Raw genomic sequence first — 13616 nt, 5'->3', positions numbered from 1 at the left:
TGGACTGGAACCGCTCGAAATTTTGGACTGGAACCGCTCGAAATAAGCATTCAGGATCGCTTTTTTGAACATAATTGTGTTTGAATCGCTCGAAATTACATTTTGAACCGCTTTTTCAGACATTTTCACTGCTAGGATCGCTCGAACGGACATTACCTGGACCGCTCGAACGATCATCTCTTGAACCGCTCGAACGATCATTTTCTGGATCGCTCGAAGAACAGTTGTGATTCGTTTTTCTGACAAAGTGTGGATCGCTCATACATACACTTTGTTGGATCGCTCGTAAAGACATAAGTGTCTGATCCGTTTATTTGGACATACTCTGGATCGCTTTTGTGAACTGATATTTTTCAAAACCAAAATTTTTCTAAGTGTTGTTTGATTTTGCAGGTACAATCAAAATGGATGATATTTTCTTAAATCCGTTCAGTGATATGTACGCATTCTCGGGTAGTACGGAGAACAACGATACGTCATCAAGCAATAAAGATAAAAGTCCACCGAAAGAAAGAAAGAAGCATGGGAGTCCGAGAGCGCATTTGGAACATTCAACAAACCCCCAAAGCTTATGGCTATAGAGGATTATAGTAGGTGGGCAACAAAGTTTGACGATTGGATGATGGCATTTGCATTTCCAAGCTGGAAAAGCATGAAAAATGGCTATGCAAATGGCAAGAAGAATGGTGAAGCCTTGAGATCAACTGAAGAAATTGATGCTTTTGTGGCAGAACAAAAGTGTGTAGCATTGCTTTTCCAATCCGTCCGAGAAGACATCATTTCCTTGATCGATTACTCAAATGCACAAGATTTGTGGAAAAAACTGAAAGCAAAATGTATAGGAAGCGAGGAAATTGTAAAGAATAAGAAGAAACTTCTTCGGAAAGAATTTGATATGTTTGGGTGTATGAAAAATGAATCAGTGGGTAAAATGATTGAACGGTTTGGTCATCTTAAGCTGGAACTTGTTCGACATGGGATCAATTATCCTGATGATGAGATAGTTGATAAATTGTTTGATTCACTACCTGATGAGATGGATTGGAGATATTATGCATTGATGTTAAAGAACACTATTGCTCCTGACAACTTGAAACCAGATATTGTGATTGAAAAACTTGAAAGTCATGAGCTAGAGTTGAAGAAAACATACAAAGTTAATCACTCATCCTATCAGCAGAATCTGGATCTGTATTATCCGAAAAGCATGATGCCGAAAGCTACTTCTCCGAAAACTGCATTTTCTGCTGAGAATGTTTCTTCAACAAACAAAGAAAGTCAAAGCAATTCAAGCAATGGAAGTCACAGTGGGTATCACAGTGGATCTACGTCTTCTACAAATCGTTCTGATGCGAAGTTTTCATGCAACATTGCAATCGATTTGAAGAATGCACAAAATTTTGACGAAGAATCGGCCAAGCAACAGATGGTTTTTCTAGCGTCTGTTTTGGAGTCCTATGAAGGTTTGGTAGCCGGGAAGATCGGAAATACAAATTTGACCAAAGAAGACTACGATCAGATAGATCCCGAGGAAATGGAGCTTATTGACATTCGTTGGGCAATGGCAAGTGCTGTTCGACGTGCGCAACGTTTTATGGAAATTACCGGGAGGAAATCAATTGGTGGTCCGTCAACAAAGCTTGGGTTCGATAAGTCAAAAGTGACGTGTTTTAAGTGCAAACAAAAGGGCCATTTCAAGCGAGAATGTCGGAATGCATACGTTGATGAATCTGAAAATCCATTTCGTGACGATTATTACAAGAAGGCAATCTACCATCAAAATAAATCAGAGCCGCCCAGACTAAAGCAGGCTGAAGAGCAAAGAGAAAAGTCAAGGGCTTTAGCTGTGATCTATGATGATGAGGGTTACGATTGGAGCAAAGAGGTTTTGCCGGAAGATGATGCCATTGGTTATGCTTTCATGGCAAGTCAAGATGAACCGATTCCTTGGAAGGATGATCGTACAGAGGAACAGAAGTATCAATATAGGAAGTTGATTGCTGAAACAAAGATTATCAGACTTTCTGGTGTACACTTGGAAGCAAGAAGAGCAAATCGTTGGGATCCAGACAGAGAGTGTTATCTTGATCGGTATGGCAATGTGGCGGTTGATGACAAAACGCTAGATATTGAAGCCATCATTCAGGAATACAAAGAAGATGATGAATAATGGCAGCATAAGTGGTGGGGAACACCAACTTCGAAGATGATTGAGGAGGAGAAAGAAAAAGAGAGAAAGGAAAAAGAAGAGACAGAGAAGAAAGAAAACGCAGAGACTGAGAGATCAAAGATGGTTGATACGGAGAATTCAGAGAAAGTGGCTGACCTAGTGCTAGCTGCGAAAGCACTTGAGGTAGATTCTATTTCTGTTTCTGAGTCAAAAGAGAAGGTCAGTCAAAGTGTGTCAACATCCAGGTCAGGTAATACAGTCGATGGAAATGTTGACTGCAAAAATTGCAACAAACAATGCAATTTTTGTAGTACAGTCACGTATTTGAATGATGAGAAATTGAAAAATCTGAAATCAAAAGTTAAAACTTTTGAAGATCAGATTCTCGATCGTGACACAGAGTTAAAAGTTTCAACTGAACGGTTTAATGAATTAACCACTAAATGTGACAAAATTACAACTGAAAATGAAAAGTTAATTCTGGAAAACCGTCAGATCTCCGAAAAATTTGAGAAACTTAAAAATGTTGTAAAAGACAGTGATGATCGAAACGGAAAAACATTCAAAGAAAACGAACATCTAAGAGCTGTGTTGCAATTAAAAGAAAAATCAATTAATGAACAACTGGATGAGATTGCAAATTTAAAACTTAAGGTTAAAGAAATTGAGATTGAAAATGAAAGAATTCAGTTGAAATTAAACAGTTATAGCTCAGCTAGTTTTGTTTTGCAGCACATCGTTCCCAAACCTATAGGAAAAAACAAAGCTGGTGAGGACGTGCTTTCTGATGGAACGGGTGTAGGGTTTCACAATGTTCCACCGCCAATTTTAGACAACTACACGAAAAAGCAGTCTAGTTTGGTGGAAATTGAGGAAGAAAGTGATGTTACACTTCCTGAGAACATTGATGTCACGTTCACATCTTCCAATGAAGAGGGTGTCCAAAATGATGTGGTGAAAAGTGTGATAGACAAAGTGCTTAAACCGGATTGTGACACTTCTGAGGAGGATGGGTGTTTTCTAGAAAAATACATTCCGAAGCAAAAGTCCAAAAACAACTTATATGATGAATCTGATCTTGTCATGTACAAGATGTCGGGATCGGATAAGTTGTTTTCGGATTCTGAGTTTCCATTAGAGAATGTTAATCTGAACAAATTGACAAATGTTTTCAAACTGGTCGAAGTCGAGTTGTCAGCAGTGAACAATCTGAGTCGAAAGAAAGAGAGGGTTTACAACAAGAAAGCTGTTTATCCACCACGTTTTTACAATAACAACAGAAACAATTGGTCGGGTGGTTATCAGGGGGGTAAACCTTTTCATAAAAGAAATGTTTCAAACAAAAGGTATGTCGAAAAGAAAAAGTTTGTGAATGGTTCAAGTTCACTTGCTGATGAAGAAAAAGAAATTTTTACAAAATCAAACAAAGAATTTTTTGAGAAGAGAGCTTCACAGGCTCAGTCTGAAGGCACGAGTAGGGTAGTTGATACTCGTACTTGTTTTAGATGTGACCAGGTTGGTCATATTGCACGAAAGTGTACATATGTGAAGCCTAAGACTGAAGCTGTGAAGGTTCAACAAAAGAAAGTTGATGTGAAGGGTAAAACACCGATGTATGTTGAGAAGAAATTTGTTGGGAAGAAAAACGTTAAAATTGACAACGTAAAAGCAAAAACTGAACCCGTAAATAAGTTGGTAACTCAAAATGATAAATTTGATAAAAGGGTTGCAGTAACTCAACAGGTGTGGAAACCAAAAATTGAATCAAAAGTTGAGAAGAAAGTTTCAAATTCTGAGGAGAAAAAGGCTGAAGAGCCAATTATTGTTGATTATGATGCAAATTTTCCGCCTCTCAACGCTGAAAATTTCAAAATTCAAATTGCAAGAGTCAAGGTTGCACCTAAGGCTGATGAGGCCTGGGTGGACTCTATGTTTGACTAAACAGTTTGAATTGCCGGAGCTTCCTGGATTGCGAAGCATGAATCGGCATCTTTCTTGAAGTTGTTTAAATGATGATTGGTTATGTGCAGGATCTTCCAAAACTTGTATCCAGGTGGATAATGGATAGTGGAGCTTCAAGGCATATGACAGGGAAGACCGCATTGCTGTGTGATGTGAATGACATTAATGGTGGTTATGTAGGTTTTGCGGGTAATCAAGGAGGCATGATCATAGGTGAAGGAACATTATCAAATGGTATTATCACGTTTGAGAGAGTTAACTACATCGCTGAGCTGGAGAACAACCTGCTGAGTATCTCCCAGATCTGTGACAGGATGTATACTACTCATTTCACCGACAAAGAATGTTTGATCTTGAAACCGGGTTTTGTGATACCTGGAGAGCGGATCATCATGAGGGCACCAAGAGTCAATGATCTGTACGTGTTGGACATGAGCGTTGCTACTACAACCACGGGTCAGGCTCATTGTTTTGTGTCCAGAGCAACGGAGAAGGAGTCAAGGTTATGGCACAGAAAGATGGGGCATATTCATCTAAGGAAAATGAATCATTTAGTGCATAACGACTTGGTCACCGGAGTGAATATTAAAGGTTTTCATCTGGAAGGGGAGTGCATAAGCTGTGTCAGAGGTAAACAGAAGAAAAAGTCACACCCTACAAAACAAGTCAATTCAGTTTCGAGACCTTTGGAAAGACTTCACATGGATTTGTTCGGTCCAGTGAATGTTAAGAGTATAACAGGAGATTACTATTGTTTGGTCGTGACTGATGACTACTCCAGATTTTCGTGGGTCATGTTCTTGAAAACGAAAGACGAAACCTTTGATAGTTTGGTAGTTTTGTTTAAGAAAATTGAGAATCTGTACCAGAGACCGATTTGTAGAATTCGAAGTGATAATGGTACTGAGTTCAAAAACAGTAAGATGGAGGAATACTGTGATGAAAGAGGTATACTGCATGAGTTTAGTGCTCCGTACACTCCTCAGCAAAATGGAGTTGCAGAACGCAAGAACCGGACGCTAATCGAGACAGCCAGAACGATGCTTGCAGATTCCAAGTTACCAATCAATTTCTGGGCTGAAGCTGTTTCTACTGCATGCTATACTCTCAACAGAGTTCTTACTGTGAAGAAGTTCAACAAGACATGTTTTGAGCTAATCTATAAACGCAAGCCGAATTTGAAGTATCTAGAACCGTTTGGGTCACCCTGTACGGTAATAGAGTCGAATGGCAAGCTTAGTCCGAAGAACTTTGAAGGAATATTTGTTGGATATTCAGGTCCTACACGGCGTGTTTTTGTTCCAAGCGAAAAGCGTATTATTGAAGCAGCAAATGTTGAATGTCAGGGTTATACAATGCCGCCTCAGAATCCTAGTGATTCATGGCGTTTTAATTATGACAAACTTTGGGAATCGTTTGACATGAGAGAAGAATCAGAGGAAGAGGAAGATTTCTTTGATGAGCTGGATATTTTACGAGAATATGAATCGTCGCTCAGGTTTCCAGCAGAGTATTCTAGCAGACCTCGGGAGACTTCAAATGATGATGAAGCAGGTCCTAGTAATGCTGGTGAACATGATGATGCAGTTGCTCCTGGTAATCAGTCGGAGGTGAATGATGATCAAGAAGCTGAAAACATGCCAGTTTTTTACCATGGTGATTCAGATCTTGAGGGGGAGCAGATTCAGTTGTCAAGTCAAACAAACCAAGTTGGTGAACAAGATGCAGAGCAGAATGTTACTAATCTGGAGGGAAATGTAGAAGTTCCAAGCGAAGTGATGCCGCGAACTCTTTCGTATCATCCAGAGGAGTTGATAATAGGAGAATTGCAATCAGGCGTTCGGACGAGACGTCAAATTGACCAGGGCTTAACATGTTTTTATTCTACAGTAGCACCTTTACAAACTGAATTTTCATTAAGTTGTTTTATCTCGCAGGTCGAACCGCGGACTTACAAAGAGGCGCTTACTGAAGACTCTTGGGTCATAGCGATGCAAGAAGAATTAAGTCAGTTTGAGAAGTTAGGTGTGTGGAAGTTGGTTGATTTACCGGATGGTCAAAGAAAAATCAATACAAAATGGGTTTTCAAATGTAAGAGGGACGACAGAGGAGTGGTTGTAAGAAACAAAGCTCGACTCATTGTTCAGGGCTTTAGTCAACAGGAGGGGATTGATTTTACCGAAGTCTATGCTCCTGTCGCACGACTAGAGGCTATCAGAATTTTCCTAGCATTTGCGTCTTGGAAGAATTTCAAAGTATTTCAGTTAGATGTTAAATCAGCGTTTCTTTATGGGAAGGTCAAAGAGGAGGTTTATGTTGGTCAGCCGCCGGGCTTTACTGACCCAATCCACAAGAACAAAGTTTATCTGCTGGACAAAGCGTTGTATGGTCTACATCAGGCGCCGAGAGCCTGGTACGAGACTTTGTCTCAACATCTACTCGCTAACCAGTTCATACGTGGAAAAGTGGATGCCACTCTCTTCACTAAAGTCGTTGATGGTCATCTTTTGATAGTTCAAATTTATGTAGACGATATTATTTTTGGGTCGACGAATGAGAAATTATGCGAAAGATTTCGAACAGGTGATGAAGCAGAAATTTGAAATGTCTTCAATGGGGGAGATGAAATTCTTTCTGGGATTACAGGTTGAACAACTTCCTGAAGGGATTTTCATTCATCAAACGAAGTACGTGCATGATATTCTGGAGAAATTTGGAATGTCAAGTTCTACTCCAGCTGCTACCCCACTTGCGACTAATCATGGGATTCACCCAGATCTCACCGGAGACAGGGTTGATAAGACACTTTATCGATCCATGATAGGTTCTTTGATGTACCTAACTGCTTCACGTCCTGACATCATGTACCCAACATGCCTCGCAGCAAGATTTCAGTCTAACCCGAGAGAATCCCACATGATTATTGTGAAGAGGATTTTACGTTATTTGAAAGGCACACCCACATTGGGGTTGTGGTATCCTCGCAAAGGCGATTTTACACTCGAAGGGTTTTCCGATTCGGATTTCGGATGCTGCAAAATTAACGCGAAATCAACAACTGCAGGATGCCAGTTTTTTGGTCCGAGATTGGTTACTTGGCAGTGTAAGAAACAAACATCTGTGGCGCTATCTACATGTGAAGCGGAGTATGTTTCTGCTAGCAGTTGCTGCTCTCAGATTCTGTGGATACAGCAACAGATGCGCGACTACGGTTTGCAGTTTCTTAACACACCTCTGTTTGTTGATAATGAGGCCGCAATTAATATAACTAAAAATCCAGTACATCACGCTAAAACTAAACATATTGAGATTCGTCATCACTTTATTCGCGATTGCTTCGAGAAAAAGTTGATACGAATTGAGAAAATTCACACTGACGAACAAAAAGCTGATTTGCATACCAAAGCTTTTGATAAAAATAGGTTTCAATATTTGTTAAAACTTAATGGTATGAAACTGCTTTCGGTGTCGGATGGGGTTGTGAGCGTTGATGAGAGTACTGTTGCGGATGAAGATGAGAAACAATCTGCGATGGTTTGTCGATTTTTTACGTGTTTTGGTATTTAGGGGGAGATAGATAGTTGTACATATTTTATTTTGAGAAAAATACAAAAATAGTAAAAATGCAAAAATCCAAAAATATGATAAAATCGAAAAAGAGCTTGTGTATATAGGGAAAATGATAGTACATCAGCTAGACAATTACAGTATGCTAAAGATTTGGAAAGATAAAATGAGTTAAACAGTCTCACTAATGATATGTCGATAGGTTTTCGTACATTTAGTAGATTTATTTGGGATATAAACCTAAAATTTCAAACTGGTGAAATTCGTGGGGAACACTACTTGGATATATAGGTAACCCCTGAAATCTCGTTTGAAAGGTCTCGTATTCTGATATACTAGGCGGTTATACTCTATGATGTCTGGGGTATTATTCCGGGACTTCTGCTGAACGGTAGTTCTGACCTAGTCCCTGGCTAATACTTTCACCCAAATGCTTGAAACATAGCATTATAGCCCTCAGCTGATTAGACAATAAAATTGATAATCAGTTGTTGTAGCTAAAAGATTCTCTAAAGGGAACACCTTGCAAAGTCGAAGCTGATATCTCTCTGCTGAACGGAAGTTCTGACCTGAGATCCCTCAGTTCTCGCATACCCTAATTTATATACAGACATCATTGTAGTATTTTTGCCTGTAAGACTGAATATTGGGATTCTGGATACGGGAGTATATTCAAGAGGTGGGACACATGAATTGATCTTTGTTCTTAAAATACTTAAACGATATCCTGAATAGATTGAAGTTTGTATGAGAATTTAAGATGGATCAGTATATCGACAATCGAGGTGAATTGTTTAAGTCTGAGTATGTAATGTAGCTTAACGGTACTTGTAATCTGTCTGAAAAGCTGATATGATTCCCAGACACGCTCACCAAAAATAATTTTTGTAAATAGTTTATTTTTTGCAATTTAAGTTTTCTGTTATTTCATTTCTTAGTTTAGACCATTTTAAAATCCAAAAAGATTTTATTTCTGCTTTATTTTAGACAAACCAGAGTGGAAAGTTGATTGTCGGATTCTAGCAAAATGAAGCAGATGCTGGAGATTCTGAGCTGAAGATCAAGGAGAGCTTACATTGTTGGAAAATGTTTGGTTTCAAAGTTATAGTCAAGTTCATTAAGTTGATACTTGTTATTTTTCAGAAAATTGGAAAATTGTTTTACTAAATCAGTTTGTTTCGTCAAAAGATCAACCAGGGTCATTAAATTGAACTTGGTAGATTAATCAAGTATACAGGGTCATTAAATTGAACTTGTAAACTTGAGTGGATTTTTAAAACTGATTGAAGTTGTGTTTATTGTTTGACAAGATAGAATGTAATGTTATTGGTTGAGTAACAGGTTTGGACGATGTTTCCTAACGGAGGCTAATTGCAAAAGCTTGAACCAGACATCTCAAGATTCCAGCATAATGAGAGGGGGAGTCAGTGAGAGGGGGAGTCTGGATCAACAGCTAATGGGAAGCTTGTAGATAAAGCTAGAAGTCAGTCCAGGAACCTGTGAAGAATGCTTGAGGTGACAGACAGAGTTGGTAAACAGACAAAGACTAAAGACTGTGGATCTGAAGATGCTAAAAAGACTACGTCAACATCCAAGGGGGAGTTTGTTGATGCACGGAATGTCTGTTGACTGCGTCTACATGAAGTCTGAAGTCAAGATTAGTTTATAGGGGTCAAAATGTAAATATTGTATAATATAGACTTAGGACCGCTTTTGTGTCATGGTTTTAGTCTTGGACCGCTTTTATGACACTAGCCTGGACCGCTTATGTGACAAAGGTGCTGGTTCGCTTTTATGACATGTCACATGAGCGACCCAAGATGTTTATATATAGGTTTGGGCGGTTCATCATTTAAAACAGTGAATGTATGTGCTAAGGTGCCGAAACTCTGCTGAAATTTTATCAGAAAGCAATACAAACACAAGGAATTAAAAGGATTAGCTGTTGTTACTTTACTTACGTTGATTCCGCCTTCGTATGTGAAGATGAACTACTTCGACTGACTTTTCAGGTCATAGAACGGTCCAACATTTAGTCAAGGATAACAAAATCGAAAGACACCTCTAGAGTCGGAATGATGCGTAGAATCTGATTTTAGAATCAATTTTAGGGTTTAAAAGTTTTTACAGGTTTTGAATTTGAACCGCTTTTATGAACAGATATCTTTGAACCGCTCATAGGTCATTCTTTGAACCGCTCTTAGGTCATCTGTTGAATCGCTCATAAGTCATAATCAGGACCGCTTATTGTTACCATTTTTAGGTCCGCCCTTAGGAATATTTTTCAGAACCGCTCATATGTACAATAACAGGTCCGCTTTTAAGGTAATAAAAGGTTGATTCGCTTATGTGGCTAGGGATGGATCGCTTTTCGTGCATTTTTCTAAGTAGGTTCGCTTTTTAGTCACTATAGTGGGACGCCTATAGGGTTGTGAAGTTTTTGGTTCGCTTTTAATGTAATATGCAGGTTCGCTTTTTAGTCAGTGATAAACATGTGAAATTTTTCTAAGTCTTGATTTCTGTTGTTGTTGTGCAGGCATCGCCAAACGTGTTATTTGATCCAGTACACAACAGTTGTATTGATTTAGATGTGGAGAAGTGTCCTTTATTGTCAGAATTCAGCAGCATTTTGGATTATATGAACCGTATTCCGGTGAAGAAAGCAATGATTGATCAAAGACCGTTGTATAGATCATATATTAGTCGATTTTGGATAAACGCAAAGTATGATGAGGAAAGCAAGGTGATATCATCAGTGGTGGAAGTGGATGGAAAGTTGGAAACTATTCTGGTGACTGAAGCGTTAGTTCGCGAAGTGATGAACTTTCCTGATGAGGCCAATTACCCCACAAGATTTCCGGAACGAATGGTGAAGGGTTGTATGCTACGTTTGGGATATAGAAATACTTTGAACACCGGAAACTATTTGAAGTCAAAGTTTCAAAAGTCTTTCAAGTTCTTGATCCATTGTATTCTGATTTCATTGAGCCACACAAAGGGCAATTTTGATCAGATGAGAGATTACCAAATGAACATGTTAACAGCGTTGGTGTTGAATAAAAAATACAACATTTCGCACATAGTCTTTCATTATATGGTGGAGAATCTCACGTCGGATGTTAGAACCTGGAGATATCCGCGGTTTGTACAAATGATGATTGATCGTGCATACCCTGGAATTGATAGAAACATTAAGGGTGATCTTCTTGTTCAAGCTCACATGTCTAAAAATACTTTGAAAAACCTGGTCAAGTATCATCCTAATCATCCAGAGCCTGATCTAGTGATTGAAAACTTTGGATTGCTTAGAGATGCGAACTATGTGGATCCTGATCCGGAAAATCATCAGAATTGGAGAAATCAAGAAGAAATGAAAGAGGCGTTGTATGCTGTAGAGTTGAAGATACTTCAAAGTTTCAAACCAACCAAGAACGAGTGGTATGTAAAGGAGTCGGGGCGTAGACGTAGATTTGCAACTCCTGTAGCTGAAGGTGAAGGTTCTTCGTCAAAACCGAAGAAGATACAAAAGAAGAAAAAGCAAACAATGTTAATTGATGAATCTGATGAAGAAATCCCTGAGACGAATGTTGAAAATGAACAAGAGATGACTGGTGCTGAAAACATTGTAATTGAGACAGATTTGTTTACAATAGAAGCGTATTTTGTTGATAATGTTGTGGAAACATGTACTTCTGATGTTCAAAAAGAAAAAGAGAAGGAGTTAGATGATGTTGAAGGTGACGAAGTTGATAAAGACACTACTAGTTCTTCTAGTTTGTCTGACTATGAAGTGATAGATGCTAAAGAACGTGAGAGACGAATGAGAGAAGAAGTAGAACAAGAGAGGTTGATTAGAAAGAGGAAGAGGGAAGAGAAAGAAGATGCACCCTATGAACCCTCTCCAGAGCATGTTTCAGTGTTACAATCTTCTCCGAAGGGTAAAAAGAAAGCTGCTAGTCGAAAGAGAACTACACCAAAGATCAAAGTGTCGAAGCGCCCTCAGAAGATCAGGCAAACACACTCTACACCTCCACGTCAACCAACACCTCCACAATCTCCAATACATCAATCTCCTCTCAGACAACCTACTCCTCCATCACACTCAACACCACCCAGACAATCTACTCCACAACGACAACCATCTCCTCTGTTTCAATCAACACCACCTCCACATCAACCATATTATTCTTCACAAGATCTCTTTAGCACACCTCCACTCACCCAAGCACAACCTGGTTCTTCAAGTAGAGGCCTTCCGATACCACAAGATAATCTGCTAGACGTTGATTTCGACTTTGCAAACAATTCTCAAGTCTTGAAATTGGAAAAGAGAATTGATGATGTGATAGCAGAAAATAAAAAGTTGGTGGCTGAATGCAAAAAGATTGCTGATAGAGAAAAGACTCTTGCTGGTAAGGTGCAGAGGTTGGAGGGTGAAAACAAAGTGTTGACACTGAAAATTGAAGTTGATCAGACAGAAATCGACGTTCTGAAAGTTCGAGTGTCTGAATTAGAAGAAGAGAAGAGTCGTCGAGAGAGTGAAAATGAATACTATAAGTTGAAGAATAAAGAGCTTATGGCTGCTAAGGTGTTGCATGAACACAAGTTCTACATGCTGAATAGAGTTGTGGAAAGCATGTTAGAAACATCAGTGGAACAAAAATATGAAGAGTTGAAGTTAGAAGATCTTCGTGCTGAACGTAAAGCAGAATTAGAAAGGCAGATGAAAGATAAGGGTAAAGGGGTGGAAGGAAGTTCTGTAATGTCTATTGTACCTTCAATGGTGATAGATAATCCTGAGCCTATATCTGCAGTTCCGGGTATAGTCGAAGAAGAATCACCAACGCCTAAGTTAATTGGTGGCGAAGATGAAGAGGATGATGAAGATGATGATGAGGATGAGTTTGTTTATTCTGCGAGCAGTCACAGTTCTAAAGGTGATGATGATGATGACGCTGCAGGAGGTTCATGTGTTAGAGTAACTGAAGCTTCAAAAGAAAAAGTCGTTGAAGATCTGCTAAACGATACAGTCAACGAAGAAAGTGGTGAAGCTGAGAGAAAGGGGGAGTCGAGTAAGACTCAGATTGTAGAACATCATGAACCTTTGTTCTTACGTTTAGACGTGTATAGGGAAATGTTAAAAGATGTAAATCCCGAGATTCCAATTGATCTTGAAGCTGATTTGGAATCGTTTGATATCAATAAACAGCAAGATTATAAGTATGATTATGTTGACGATGCTGATATCTACGATAGAGTTGAGGTTGAAGAGTGTTCGGATAATGAAGAGGTTTCTGAAGATACTTCTAAACTTCCAACGTTAATGGAGTTCTTTGCTGCTGAAAATAGAGATGAATTACGTCAGAAAGTGACTAAAGCAGTGAATGATAATGTGTTTAAATGTTTGAGGAAAGAAGCTGAGCTGAAAGATCAATCTAATGCTGATAAAGAAGATCAATCGAAAGCTGAAGAAATTGATCGTTCTAAATGGTTTAAAGATTCTCATGAAAGAAAATTCAAGAGGCCGCTGAAGTTCTTCCAACGTGATAGAAATGTTTCGCTTGGAGATATTATTAGTTGGGGTTTTCTTCCACAGGTCAACGCTTATGCTATTAGAAGAGAATATGGCGTCCAGTACTTTGCACGTTTATATGATATAATGTCATTACCGTGGTGGGACGTTGATGAATTAGCAAAAGTGAGGGTCTTGGAGTACAAGGTGAGATAGAATGATACTGCGATGTGGGGCTACATCAAGTATGAACAATTGAAGTCGTTTCGAAAGTGGAAGCCTCATCAACCAAGACGTGTTCAGAGAATTGATCCAGAAACTGGAGCTGTAGAAGTTATTCTGAATGTGAAACCTCCACGTACAATGAAGACAATTCTGATGCTAGAAATGGAACAGGATTTTTAT

The sequence above is a fragment of the Helianthus annuus genome, chromosome 10, assembly GCF_002127325.2.
Source record: "Helianthus annuus cultivar XRQ/B chromosome 10, HanXRQr2.0-SUNRISE, whole genome shotgun sequence".
Classification (NCBI taxonomy): Eukaryota; Viridiplantae; Streptophyta; class Magnoliopsida; order Asterales; family Asteraceae; genus Helianthus; species Helianthus annuus.
This window is presented reverse-complemented; position numbering follows the sequence as displayed.